General features: G+C 40.5%; 1 protein-coding gene across 15 annotated transcripts in view; it reads right to left on the bottom strand.

Annotated features, from left to right (window-relative positions):
- Nucleotides 1-14431, bottom strand: part of FOXP1 (forkhead box P1) — an 801754-nt gene that overhangs the window by 140488 nt on the left and 646835 nt on the right. The window lies entirely within an intron of this gene.

Below are 14431 nucleotides of genomic sequence, written 5' to 3'. Positions count from 1 at the left end.
TGTGGACACACGTGGAGGCGTATTTTTAAAACACTTAGACTTATATAGTAACCTATGGAACATTGTAAGTCTAAGTGCTTTGAAAATGAGCCCTATAGCAAATACATATTTTAATATGGGTAGGCAAAACTGGTAACAGCATCTGTATTCATTACTGTATTGTGTTATATTAACAGCTCTGAAGTAAATCATGCGGTCCGTGGTTTCGTGTGTGTACTACTGACTTGAGCCGATTACTAATATGATTATCTTGTTTTTAGAAGACTTACTATGGATACTTCTATTTCTATTGTTATTAACTTATTATGGTAATACTGAAACTGTTTTATTCAACCTTCCTTACACCACTGCAAGTTTTTGGCACAATGTTAACACCTGATTGGTGGGTTATAGTGTTATTAATTCTCAAAAGCTTTTGGAACAAAAAAACATTAGAATAATAAAATAAAGCATAATGAAATTACCATAACTCTTAAAATAATTCAAAGGTATATAAAAACCAACATAAACACACAGAAAAATAGCAAGTTCCAGAGGAAGACAAACTTGAATAAGATGTGTGCAATATGTCTGAGAGATTTAAATGTATGGAACTATAGGTTTTTGGGATCTGTACCAGTGCACTGCAGCCTGCCTTTGTGTGGTTCATTCCTTCTGGGGAGAAATATTAGGATTTCAGCACTCACAGAGTGTTTCCCCAAATTCTCACACCATCTACAGCAGTGGTTCCCAAAACTGCACCCAGATGATCAAGAAGCCCCTCGCTGTTCCAAACAGCACTCTTAGGGGCCATTTTACTAAGCTGCATAGGCACCTATGAACGCCCAACGTGCATCAATTTTGAGTTACCGCCCGTCTACCGCGTGACCCTTGCGGTAATTTCATTTCTGACGTGCGTGTGCTATGCACGCTGGAAAATATTTTTATTTTCTGGTGTGCGAGCTGTAATTGAGCGGTAATCGGCATTTTACGCGCGTAGACCATTATCGCTCGGTTATTGCGTGAGACTTTAAAACAAATAGGAGGAAGTGTTTTTTTCACTTAAACAGTTAAGCTCTGGAACTCTTTGCCGGAGGATGTGGTTAACAGCGGTCAGTGTATCTGGGTTTAAAAAAGGCTTAGACAAATTCCTGGAGGAAAAGTCTATAGTCTGCTATTGAGACAGACATGAGAACAACTGCTTGCCCTGGGATTTGTGGTATGGAGTGTTGCCATGATTTGAGTTTCTGCCAGGTACTTGTGACCTAGCTTGGCCACTGTTTGGAAAACAAGATACTGGCTAAATGGATCACTGGTCTGAACCAGTATGGCTACTCATGTTCTTATGAACCCATGTCGACTCTGTCCCATTAAACCATGTGTGTCTATGTGTTCCATAATTTTCTTCTTTATAATAGCTTCCATTATTTTGCTCAGCACAGATGTCAGGCTTACTGGATCACCCCTCGAGCCCTTTTTAAAAATCGGCATTACATTGGCACCCTCCAATCTTCAGGTACTACAAACGATTTTAAAAACAGGTAACATATTACTAACAGCAGATCAGCAATTTCATGCTCGAGTTCTTTGAGTACGCTTGGATGTATGTCATCCGGTCCAGGTAATTTGCTACTGCTTAATTTGTCAATTTGGTTCAGTACATCCTTCCAGGTTCACCAATATTTCTTTCAGTTCCTCCGCATCATCACACTTGAAAACCGTTTCTGGTACAGGCAGATTGTAAAGACCAAAGCAAAAAATTCATTCAGTTTCTCCAATTTAGCCTCTGTCCTCCCTGAGCGCCTTTTTTTACTCTTTCATGATCTAACAATCCCATGGATTCTCTTGTAGGTTTTCTGCTTCTGATGTACCTGGAAAAGTTGTTACTGTGAGTTTTAGCTTCTGCGGAAAGTTTCTCTTCATATTCTCTTTTAGCCTTCTTTATTAATGCTTTGCATTTGACTTGCCAGTGCTTATGTTACTTCACCTTTTATTGGCTGTCATTTTCTATTCCTTCCACCTTTGCAAATATGTGGAACACATCTGGTCTGGGCTTCCAAGATGGTATTTTTCAAAAACGTCCACGCCTGATTTAGTGTCCTAACCTTAGCAGCCAATCCTTTTAGCTTCTTTTAACCATTTTCCTCATTTTATTATAGTCGCTCTTTCAAAAATTAAATGCAGCTACAGTAGATTTCCTTTGCAGGTTCATCCTAGACAGCAGCTGAAACTTGATCATGTTATGATCACTGTTTCCCAGGGGACCTTTTTAAAATCCAGATATATAAGTGACTGTCTCACCTTTATCCACATGTGTATTCACCCCTTCAAAGAAATGTAATAGATTGGTGAGACAAGATTTCCCTCGACTAAATCCATGTTGGCTTGGTCTCATTAACCCATGCTCATGTATATGCTCCGTAAATTGTTCTTTATAATAGACTCTACCATTTTGCCCAGCACCGACGTCGGGTTCACCAGTCTATAATTTCCCAGATCACCTCTGAAGCCTTTAAAAAAAAAAAAAACTGGCGTCATATTGGCCACTCTCCAATCTTCTGGCACCTCTTACAACGAGATATGCCCAGCGCCTAGACAAGTTTAGCTGTACAAGGTACTCAAAATTTCACTTTTTACTCAAATTTTCTTTTTCATACATGTATTTTTAGAAGCATTCAATTGAGAGGTAGCAGAAGAATTGGATAAGGGCCTCTATAACCATCATCTACTTAATGGCAAATGTACTTATCTTAAAGCTTCACCTATATATCTACAACTTTGCCTCAGGGGCCTTAGGAATATTTTAATTATTCCCACTGTACAGATGAGAAAGTAGCTGCTGCTCAGAGGAATTTGAACCTTGGCGGTGTTAAGAGAACATGTCGCTGTAGCAGAGAAGCTTTCGAGTGTTCTGTTTTTTATACTTCTGACATAAATAAATGAGGGGGGAAAAAATCAGACCTTTGAAGAAGAAAAACTTCATCTAATATTGTTAATTAGCCATGACAAACGATGAAATAACACTGTAAATCTTTCATAGAAACAGCCACTGGATTTTAATTACACACATTCATAATTTAGCAAACAACATCTTAGTTGAATGCAAGGGTTTAATAGGAACAGCACTTCAGGCTTCCGACTCTATTCACTTGGCTCAAGTTAAGGAAAAGCTCCGGGATTTTGCTGCTGCTTTGTCCTGTATTTATTACCTTTTGTTCTATTAAAACCCCATGGCTGCTTCGATTCATCTACCTCTCTACAGTAAGAGAAAAGCTTTTGTTGTGTAAATCATCAACACATTGTGTCAGCAACTTTGGCACCTTAGCCAAAAAATACTCAAATAGATTTCCTCAGTAATTATCTGGGCGATTGAAAGATAACAACTGCGCAGCGGTAACCATAAATAGAAGGAATGTATCTAATATCCCTAATCTGCCAAGAACCCTTATCAAGATAGAGGTCTTATCTTACCCTATCCATATTGAGCTAGATTCTATATATAGCGTCTGAAAGTTCCACGCAGAAAAAAAAATACTCATAGGCGTATTCTCTAAAGTACGCCTACATTTTATAGAATAGGCTTAAATTTCCAAGCGGCATATAGAATATGCCGAGCACCTCTCCACGCTTCCAAATTTAGTCATGGTCATTGACACCAAATCCAGACACCTAAATTATGCGCAAAGTGAGTGTATTCTATAATGCGTACAATGACTTTAGAAATGCCCATGCCCCGCCCATGGCCACACCCCCTTTTCAACTATGTGACTTAAAATGTATGAGCACCATATTACAGAGTACGCTTGGTGAGTTCTGCGCGTAATTCCTTGTTAACATCCAATTGGCAGGACTGATTAGCTAGTTAACCAATTAAGTTATGCAAGCACATTGTTAGAATATGTTTCACTTTCCATGCAGAAATTGAGGCGCGATATATAGAATCTGGCAGATTATGTCCACCAGTGGTGCAAAGGAAATTAACCACTTGAAAACCGCTGGAACATATCAAGGAGGGAGCAGGAAGGAAAGGAGAATCCAGAGAGGTTATTAGTACATGAACACTGTAGCCCACAGCATTTTCTTCCTCAGACATGACCTAAATGATCTTTATTGTATAATAAGCCTGTGTCCATCATAATCCTTGGCTAACGCTCACGTTGATCCAATGGAAGGCATGAAACTGCAAATAATTCCACTTTTTCCCCCAAAGACCGATGGGATATTAAAATGCTTTATTAAAAAAAGAAATCCCACCAACAACTACATTTATATATTATAATACTATATTAATAACCATAACTAATCGAAATTCTATTACACTGATAAACAAAAGCTGCAAACCAGTCAAGTGTTTAGGATTTCCAGAATGAATATACAAGAGAGAGAATGGAGACAGTGCATGCAAATCTATGCAGTTAGCCCTCACACATATTCACTCAGGAAATCCTGCAAACCGGTCTGGGCTGCAGCCCTCAAAAACCCTAGATCTAAAGTACAGAAGTAGCTCGATGATTAAAGCAGCAGGCTCAGAACCAGGGAAGCACAGTTCAGATCCCACTGCTTCTCCTTGTGATCTTGGGGAGATCACTTAACCTCCTTTACCTCAGGTACAAACAGATTGGGAGCCCACTGGGAGGCAGGGAATCACCTAGTGTACCTGAATGAAACTCAGCTTGAGCTACAACTGAAAATGGTGCAAACCAAATCCAAAATCCAGTGGAAATCTTGTGTATTTACTGACTCCTCCCCTTATTTTACTTAGGTGCACTCCCTAAACCTGCAGCTGGAATTTCTCTTGGTATGTTGATCTGAGGTTTTATTCAGCAACAGGAAATTATAAGTACATAAGCACCGCCATACTGGGAAAAGACCAAGGGTCCATCAAGCCCAGCATCCTGTCTCTGACAGCGGCCAATCCAGGCTTCAAGAACCCGGCAACCCCCTTCTCCCCAATTTTTTTAAAAATAATGTTCAATGGAGTTTTCCCTCAGGAATCTGTCCAAACCCCCTTTAAATTCCGTAAGGCCAGCTGCTGTCACTACATTCTCCGGCAACAAGTTCCAGAGTCTAACTACACGCTGAGTAAAGAAAACCTCTCTCATTTGTTTTAAATCTACCATATTCTAGCTTCATCTTGTGTCCCCTGGCTTTGTTGTTGTTTGAAAGTGTAAACAAACGGTTCACATCTGTCCGCTCTAATCCGCTCATTATCTTGTTGACTTCTATCATATCACCCCAGAGCCGCCTTTTCTCCAAGCTGAACAGCTCTAACCTTCTCAGCCTTTCCTCATAGGGAAGTCGTTCCATTCCCTTTATCATTTTCGTCGCCCTTCTCTGCACCTTCTCTAATTCCTTTATATCTTTTTTGAGATGCGGTGACCAGAATTGGACACAATGTATCATGGAGCGATACAACGGCATTATAACATCCTTGTGTTTGTTTTCCATTCCTTTCCTAATAATACTCAACATTCTGAAGTGCCCATAGCTCAAAGCAAAGGGCCTGCTAACACTGGGGGACTATACAGTACCAGCCCCTCCTGAGTGACAGACCAGTCCAGTCTTCATGAGATCTATTTTCATATATTTATTATTATTATTTGTTACATTTGTATCCCACATTTTCCCACCTCAATGTGGCTTACATATAACTGTTAACAGTGTTAGCCGATTCTGGTCTGAACAAATGCATGGTATGAATGAATACGAAGTGATATTGTGGTAGAATGTTTGGTAGGTACAATTGGGGGGAATTTAGGGAGGGAAAGGGGGAAGAAGAGTCAGGTAATGTCCGTTATGGTCTTTGGTTACATTGAGGCATATTTTCAAAGCACTTCGCCTTCCAAAGTTCCATACGTTTCTATGGAACTTTGGAAGGCTAAGTGCTTTGAAAATATACCTCATTGTGTTGCAAATGTCCAGGTATTTTTATGTTGGGTCGGTGGGGTATGCTCTTCTGAACATTAGTGCTTTCCAAAAATGTAGGTGGTCTAGCATAGTTTTTACTGCTTTTGGTAATACGTTCCATTGTTGTGCGCTTAGGTAGGAAAAGCTGGATGCATAGGTGGATTTGTATTTGAGTCCTTTGCTGCTTGGGTAGTGGAGGTTTAGGTATGATCGTGCAGGTTTTGTAGTGTTTCTGGTTGGCAGGTCGATAAGGTCTGCCATGTATCCAGGTGCCTCGCCGTAGATAATTTTATGGACAGTTGTGCAGATTTTGAAAGTGATATGTTGTTTGATTGGTAGCCAATGAAGTTTTTCTCGGAGTGGTATGGCGCTGTCAAAACATGTTTTTCCAAATATAAGCCTGGCTGCTGTGTTTTGGGCGGTCTGAAGTTTCTTTATGATTTGATCCTTGCATCCCGCATAGATTCCATTACAGTAATCTATGTGGCTTAGTACCATTGACTGTACCAGGTTATGAAATATTTCCCTCGGGAAGAATGGTTTCACACGTTTGAGTTTCCACACTGAGAAAAACATTTTCTTTATGGTGGAATTCGCTTGGGTCTCTAGTGATAGGTTACGGTCGATTGTTACTCCGAGAATTTTCAGACTGTCTGAGATACAGCGGGTGTATCCTGGGGTGTTAATGTTTGTGGGTTTGTATGTATTGTATTGGGATGAGATGATGAGACAATGTGTTTTTTCAGTATTGAGTTTTAGTTGGAATGCATTTGCCCATGAGTTCATGATGTTTAAACTTAGCTTGATTTCATTGGTGATTTCCGCCAGATCATGTTTGAAGGGGATGTATAATGTGATGTCATCAGCTCAGATAAATGGGTTAAGGCCTTGGGTGGATAAGGTGTAACAGCTTAACTAATTTACACATTATGGTTTCCAGAAAAGCTGGACTGGAATTGTGCATTCCTGTGCTAAAATGAACACCTGCCTACCTGGTGCTGCTCTTTTCCTGCCATCGTGGCAAAAGAAAACCTTGATATAATGAACTGACCCATGGTAGAAAATTAATAAAATAGTGTGCTTCACTATAGTGCGAGACTGTACACCCATATACGCTAGCAAGAATGAGTGTCTACTATATCTGACAGCAGAATTCACCTGAGCACAAGGCCAGCTCAAAGTGTTCTTGGGCTCAGAGTCAATTTTTAGTGAGAGCAAAGGAAAACACTCTCACCGCTGTGAAGGATGAGCCGGTGAGGTCGCCTTTTGATGCCCTTGAGCTTCGGTGCCCTGTGCCAGTGCCTTACCTGGATCTCCCTCCCAGAAGCAGACTAACCACTTGCCAAGTTATTATATCTAAGACATTACAAATGGATACATTTAATCCGGGCAAAGGCCACGGTCAGCCTGGTGGCTCAGTAGCACATGCACCATGCGAGAGACCTGGTTTTGATTCCTGATGGGATATGAGATGTTGTAGAGGTGATGGTCACATTCCCTTGAAAGAGGAAGACTCATTCAATGCGGCCAAACTTAAAAGAGTAGCACATTCTGGGATCTGGAGGGAGGCCACACTCTGCGGCCCTAAGCCAAGCAACGTCACTACAAAGGCTGGACAAGATGGTAGTAGGGATTATAAAACGTCGAGGGGGGGGGAACCCCAAGCAGTTGTGAATGAGGTCTTATTGCACCACAGGCCCACCACAAGAAGTTTTGACTCAAATTGCCTGTCTGAAAATCATAATGTCTGGCAGCAAAGGGCCACAAGCAAGCAAATATCATTAGCTTTAGTGATGTGCAATATTATTCTAAAATGGTTTAATTTGTATATTTAAATTCTAGTGTTGAAGGTCACATGGATTCCATATTCAGAAGATCATGCACTACAGCAGGGGTCCTCAAAATCTGGGCCTGGGGGGGGGCACAACCCAGTTTATTTTTCAGAATTTCTACAACAAATGTGCATCACCTATATTTGTGTACAATGGAGGCAGTGCAAGCAAATCTATGTCATGCATATTTTCATTGCAGAAGTCTTGAAATCCCAACTGGGTTGCAGCCCTTGTGGACCAAATTTGGGAACTAGTAAGAGCCATTGTAAATTTCCAGATTACAACTACCATGCTTGTTTGCTTCAGTTAATTTTAGCCCAACAGTTTCCTCCTGCAATTTTGCTCAACTAAAGTCAACCTCTATTGGGAATGACGCCACGAGCTTTCATTTACAACCACCAAATGAATTTTTCTAAATTTTTTAAAATAACCTTTCCAGCTCAGTCACTGCAATGACCATTCCTGACCAGAAGTTACAGACCACAGTTCCCTAAAGAACCTGGTGTGCGTACTTTTTAGCTCCAACCAGTAGGTGACGCCATTAAGCCATGGCTAGGACTCCCTATGACTCAGGAATATACACCCATCTTCAAAATCCCCACTTTACCATCTGGCCTAGGTATAAACTTGGGTCTTTTGAGTAGTAGTATATAGCTCTGCTGCTGACTGACTATATTCTTTAACACATTTTTAATTTTTATGACATGCGATCATCACGTTTTGAAAGCTATACAAGTTTACAGCAAAAAATAAGGTTTGAAAAAATAACCTTAATAGCTCCGAAAGGTTTAGAGTTTGGATTTTATTATTCAACTTTCCAAACCTATGCTCAAGGTGAGCTACAATTCTGGTACAGTTAAGTAGGTCTGTAATATAGAGGATTTTCAATTTAAAGTGGTACCTTGTGGTAATCAAGAGTTACAGTCCCACTAACCACCTGCCTGATGCTAAGCACGAGGGGCTGAGACTTAACATGCTCACTGCCCGCCCCCCCCCCCCCCACCACCACTATCCTGGGTGCCACTTCAATGTAAAGAGGAAGACTTTGGAGGCCTCAGGAGAGCCTGCAAGCATTTGTACTCTGAATACCCAAGAGCTGGGAGTGGAGGAGTAGCCTAATGGTTAGTGCAGTGTGCTGAGATCCTAGGGAACTGGGTTTGATTCCAGCTGCAGCTCCTTGTGACCCTGGACAAGTCGCTTAATCCTCCATTGACCCAGGTACCACCCCCCCCCCCCCACCTTACATGTGAGCCCACTAGATAGAGAGAAAGTACCTGTATATTATGTATTCAACATTGCATATGTCCAGTAGTGCTACAGAAATGAGGGCCGGGCTGTTCTGTGTAGCTTCACCTCTTCAATTTAGAGATAAACCCCTGGATTCTATATAGCGCCAAGAGATCTGTGCCGAAATCCAGACGGATTTTATAACACCGCACATGACTTAATTGGCTTAACAAGCTAATTAGCGTTGATAACACTTAAGCAATAATGAGCACTAATTTATTTTATTTATTAGGGTTTATTTACCGTCTTTTTGAAGGAATTCACTCAAGGCGGTGTACAGTAAGAATAGATCAAACATGAGCAACAGGCAATTACAGCAGTAAAAATATTCAACAATACAAAATATGGCATGATATACTACTTGCAATAACAACACAATACATAATAGAACATTATAATTGGTAGTGAAGGGTAAGGCAAAGTTGTAACATATAGATGAGTAAGAAAGTAGGAAGAATTTGAAAGTAAGGTGACTGATTTGAAGAAAGTTGCACATGAGGTTAGAGAGATGGTTAAATATTATCTCAGTTAGGCTAGGAGTGGATAAACATGTCCCGCTGCAGTATGTGAAGCCTGAGTCAATCCTTGTGTGTGTGAGAGAGACTAACAAGTTAGTTATTTCTTCCATTAAAGGCCTAGTTGAAGAGCCAAGCTTTCTCTGCTTCCTGGAGATAGTCTTGTGTTAAGCGGAGCCTTTCAGGCAATGCATTCCAGAGTGTGGGGGCTACTCTGGAGAAGGCTTGCTTGCAGGTATCACATCGTGTAATGTCTTTTGGGGAGGGTGTAGTTAGTGAAAGTCCTTGAGAGGACCTTAGTGTCTTTGGCGGTGTGTGGAGGATCATCCTATTCTTCAGATACTTGGGGCCATTTCCTTTCAGGGCCTTGGAGATGAGACAGAGTTTTAAATTTAGCCCTGTATTGTACTGGTAGCCAATGAAGTTTTTGCAAAAAACTAGTTGGCAATAATTAGAATTTACATGCACAACTCGCTAAGTGTATTCTGTAAGGCAGTGTGCTTAACTTCTAATGTGCAAAGGCGAAAATGGGCATTTTGTGGGCAGTCTGAAATTTACGATGTGGAGCATCTGTTTACGCTTTCCAAAAATACTAGGACAAGGGGGCATGCAATGAAGCTGCAAGTGTGGTAAATTTAAAACGAATCGGAGAAAAGTTTTCTTCACTCAACGCGTAGTTAAACTCTGGAATTTGCTGCCAGAAAAGGTGGTTAAGGCGGTTAACTTAGCGGACTTCAAAAAAGGGTTGGACGGCTTCCTGGAGGAAAAAGCCATAGAATGTTATTGAATGGACGAGGGAATAATACCGTGTTTCTAGGATGGGCGGGACAAATTGCTTGTTCTTTTGGCCGCTGTTGGTGACAGGGTGCTGGGCTCGATGGACCCTTGGTCTGTCCCAGCATGGTGATGCTTATGTACACATATAGTTATAGAATATGGATTTACGCCATGTTTTCAATGGTGTAAATGGAAGTGCATAGTTTTAGGTGCTGGGATATTCACGAAGCGTATTCTATATAACGCGCCTAAATGTTTTCCGTGTGGATTTTTTTTTTTTTTTAGGTGCCATATATAGAATCTCCCCCAAAATGACAGGGCAGGCAGGGGTGGGGTGGGGTGGAGACCAGGAAGCACAGAAGGAGTGGGAGGAGAAATGGGAGCTGGAAGATGTAGAGTGGGGGGGGGGGGGGGAAGGGGGAATTGGCATTTTTTAAGATCAGAATTGGTAACCTTACAATTTGCGCCATTTTTTTTCAATAAATTACATCTTGGGGGTGACGGGAACTTTTCTACATCACCTCATCTTGTAATGGTATATGAATAATGGACAACTAGTACTTCTAGCGGTGGTTATTTCATAAGCTTTGCCTTCAAAGAACAAAAATCTGTACGATTTTCCCACTAAAAGCCAAATTGCACAATGGGGGAAAAGAAACCTTTGAAAAGCTGGTAATTAAAATGTAAACAAGCAGGAATATTTCACTGTTTTCCAGATAACACCTCTAACTGTTGGCTCTAGTTTGAAATACCTTGTTTGTATTATAGACCTGCACATTTCCATTATTAAAAAAAAAACAACTTCATTTCAGATCAAACTTGTCCAACTTCTCTGTGCGTTGGCTAAGTATTTTATGCTGAATATTTAATGCCCAAAACACACTTGATAAAATGTTCCGATGCATCTCAGCTATTGCCTAGAAAAGTTTGTTATTAGCATTCTGCATTTAGAAAGTCAGGATATAAAAGTATACAGGGCCCATTGTCCAAGAAAGAATTTAAAAGCAAAGCAAGTTGCCAAACTGTGCTCTCCACCCAGTTACCAAACACAGGATACAAATCGGCTTGTTTACTTCTCACAATTGAATGCACACAAAAAAGGTCTCAGTGCAGTGCTGTTGTCAGGTCAGTAGTCAACCTTAAAATGCTGAAATATCCTGATAAAACTTGCATTTCTGATCCCCTCCCTAAAGCCTCTGTCAAAGGTCTGTTTTCCTTTCTGGGGCTACTCCCTACCGCCTAACATAAACTGTCAGAATAGCTGGAGGACAAACAGCCTTTTCAAGCAGCCCAACTTGCATTTAACATGAGAATGTTTTTTCTCGCCTTTAATTAGGACGCCCTTCGGATTTTAGCATCTGTTCATTTTGGGGGCCACTTTGCATGTGATGTCACACAGGGGGTTTGTGGGCACAGAATGGGGCTTCAAGCCTGTATTATAGGGGGTAAAAAGGGAAGAGGGTTAAGCACATAGTTCTCATTATCGGGGCAGAAACTGTGTAATAGTTTGAGCGTTTTGATGCTGGGCTTGTGTTCTTCAGCTATTTATTTATTTGTTACATTTATATACCACATTTTCCCACCTATTTGCAGGCTCAATGTGGCTTACATAGTACTGTAAAGGCGTTCACCAATTCCGGTATGAATAAATACAGCAATGTTGTGGTAGAATAAGGTTCGTGTGTACAGACACATTAGGGAATCGTAGAGAGGAAGAGAATCGTAGAGAGGAAGAGTTATTATATGTCCATTACGAGCTTTGGTTGCGTTGTGTTGCAGGGTACAGGCATTTAAGTTGGGTCGGTAGGGTATGCCTTTTTGAACAGGTTAGTTTTTAATGATTTCCGGAAGTTTAGGTGATCATAAGTTGTTTTCACGGTTTTTGGTAATGCGTTCCATAGTTGTGTGCTTATGTAGGAAAAGCTGGATGCATAGGTTAATTTGTATTTGAGTCCTTTGCAGCTTGGGTAGTGGAGATTTAGGTATGTTCATATTGATCCTGTTGTGTTTCTGGTTGGTAGGTCTATGAGGTCTGTCATGTATCCCGGGGCTTCGCCGTAGATAATTTTATGAACCAGGGTGCAGATTTTGAAAGCAATACGTTCTTTGATTGGGAGCCAGTGCAGTTTTTCTCGGAGGGGTTTGGTGCTTTCAAATCGTGTTTTTCCAAATATAAGCCTGGCTGCCGTGTTTTGAGCGGTCTGAAGTTTCTTTATAATTTGTTCTTTGAATCCCGCATAAATTCCGTTGCAGTAGTCTACATGGCTTAGGACCATTGATTGTATCAAGTTGTGAAATGTTTCCCTCGGGAAGAATGGTTTCATGCGTTTGAGTTTCCACATTGAGTGGAACATTTTCTTTGTTGTAGATTTCACTTGGTTCTCTAGTGTGAGGTTACGGTCGATTGTAACACCGAGAATTTTCAGGCTGTCTGAGATAGGGAGGGTATAATCTGGGGTGTTTATGTTTGTGGGTTTGTTCGTATTGTATTGGGATGAGAGGATGAGACAGTGTGTTTTTTCTGTGTTGAGTTTTAGTTGAAATGTGTTTGCCCATGAGTCCATGATATTCAAGCTGAGCTTGATTTCGTTGGTGATTTCTGTCAGATCATGTTTGTAAGGAATGTATATTGTGACATTGTCTGCATACATGAAAGGGTTAAGGCCTTGGTTGGATAAGGATTTGGCTAGTGGGGTCATCATTAGGTTGAAAAGGATCGGTGATAGTGGTGATCCTTGAGGTACTCCGCATTCTGCTTTGTAATGCAAGGTGCAAGTTTGATGCCAGCTGCTTCCTGCTGGTCAGTTCTATAGGGCTGGCACCACAATGGCATATAAATTATAAGCAGCGGTTGACAAAGCAGATGAATTAAGTGGCTCTACCTGTCTCCTTCCTAGCTCAAAAGTGCTACTGCCACAAGCAACTCATTTGCACACTGGCCCATAGCACTGCTATGCAACTGTTAGCAGGCAACTGAAGAGTCAGGCTTCAAAAGAAATATACCCTTTCCATGCAATAACATGGAAACCTAAGCCAAGGAGGTAGAAATAAGGGAATGCACTCAAATCCATGTGTCTAGGGCACTCCACCAGGCATCTCCCTAACCTACACTAGCTACCTTTAAACAGGGCATTCTCTTTCTACTGAACATCCTTAACAATGAAAGAAGGGAGTTGCGATATTGTATTTCTTTGAAACAGTTTAAGAAAGATCTAAAGAGATTTTTTTTCCCAGGCTTTTAATGTATGATGACTTTGTAGTTTGAACAGTGAATGTGCAGTTGTGTTGGGATATGCTTGTTTTGTATTAATATGTTTTTATTCGTTCTTTTTATTATGAGTGTTTTGCTGTAAATTGCCTAGTATTTAGGTGGGGGTATAAGTTTTATAAATCAATAAATAAAATAAATTGAGGGAGGGAGGGGCCGGGTGGTGGCAAATAGGCATATTTTCAAAGCACTTAGCCTTCCAAAGTTCCACAGAAACCTATGGAACTTTGGAAGGCTAAGTGCTTTGAAAATGAGCCTCAAAGTAAACTAAAATGTAAAATCTGACGGGTAAACTCAGCTTATGTTTGAAAATTGACAAATGTTGAGTTGAAATATGCTCATAAACTTTCAATAAAGATGAGTTTTAAAATAACCACCACAACTTAGAGCGTCTAGTTGCCACTGCCATGTATGGATCATTTCACAGTTCTATTATTAGGTTTCAATCTACTTTTTTCAAGTTTGCCTCAATTATTGTATTTATATTTATCCTTGGTTATTTTACTATTGTTATGCTGTTAACAAAATGTAAGTTTTATGTTAAACTGTACCTGCTGTACACTGCCTTGGGTGGATGTTTTCATAAAGGCGGTTAATAAATCCCAATAAATAAATAAATTAAATTAAAGTGTGCAATTTGCTTGCTACTTTTTCAAGGTCAGAAAAGGGAAAACCTTCAGAATTCATTCAGCTGCTTAACTATCCCCCCACCCCCTAATACCTTGTGGAAAATACTTTCTCAGTGCCTCCCTCACCTGCACAAGCTCAACTAAAAGTTCTTGTTCTCTCAGCATGTACAGCCACAATCAAAACTGTCTAGCAGATTAAAAAAAAAAAAAAAAAGAGGTTAATAAGAAGTGACAAAG

The sequence above is a fragment of the Microcaecilia unicolor genome, chromosome 6, assembly GCF_901765095.1.
Source record: "Microcaecilia unicolor chromosome 6, aMicUni1.1, whole genome shotgun sequence".
In the NCBI taxonomy this organism is placed as follows: Eukaryota; Metazoa; Chordata; class Amphibia; order Gymnophiona; family Siphonopidae; genus Microcaecilia; species Microcaecilia unicolor.
Note: the sequence above shows the minus strand (reverse complement) of the source record. Positions and strands in the feature narration are given on the sequence as shown.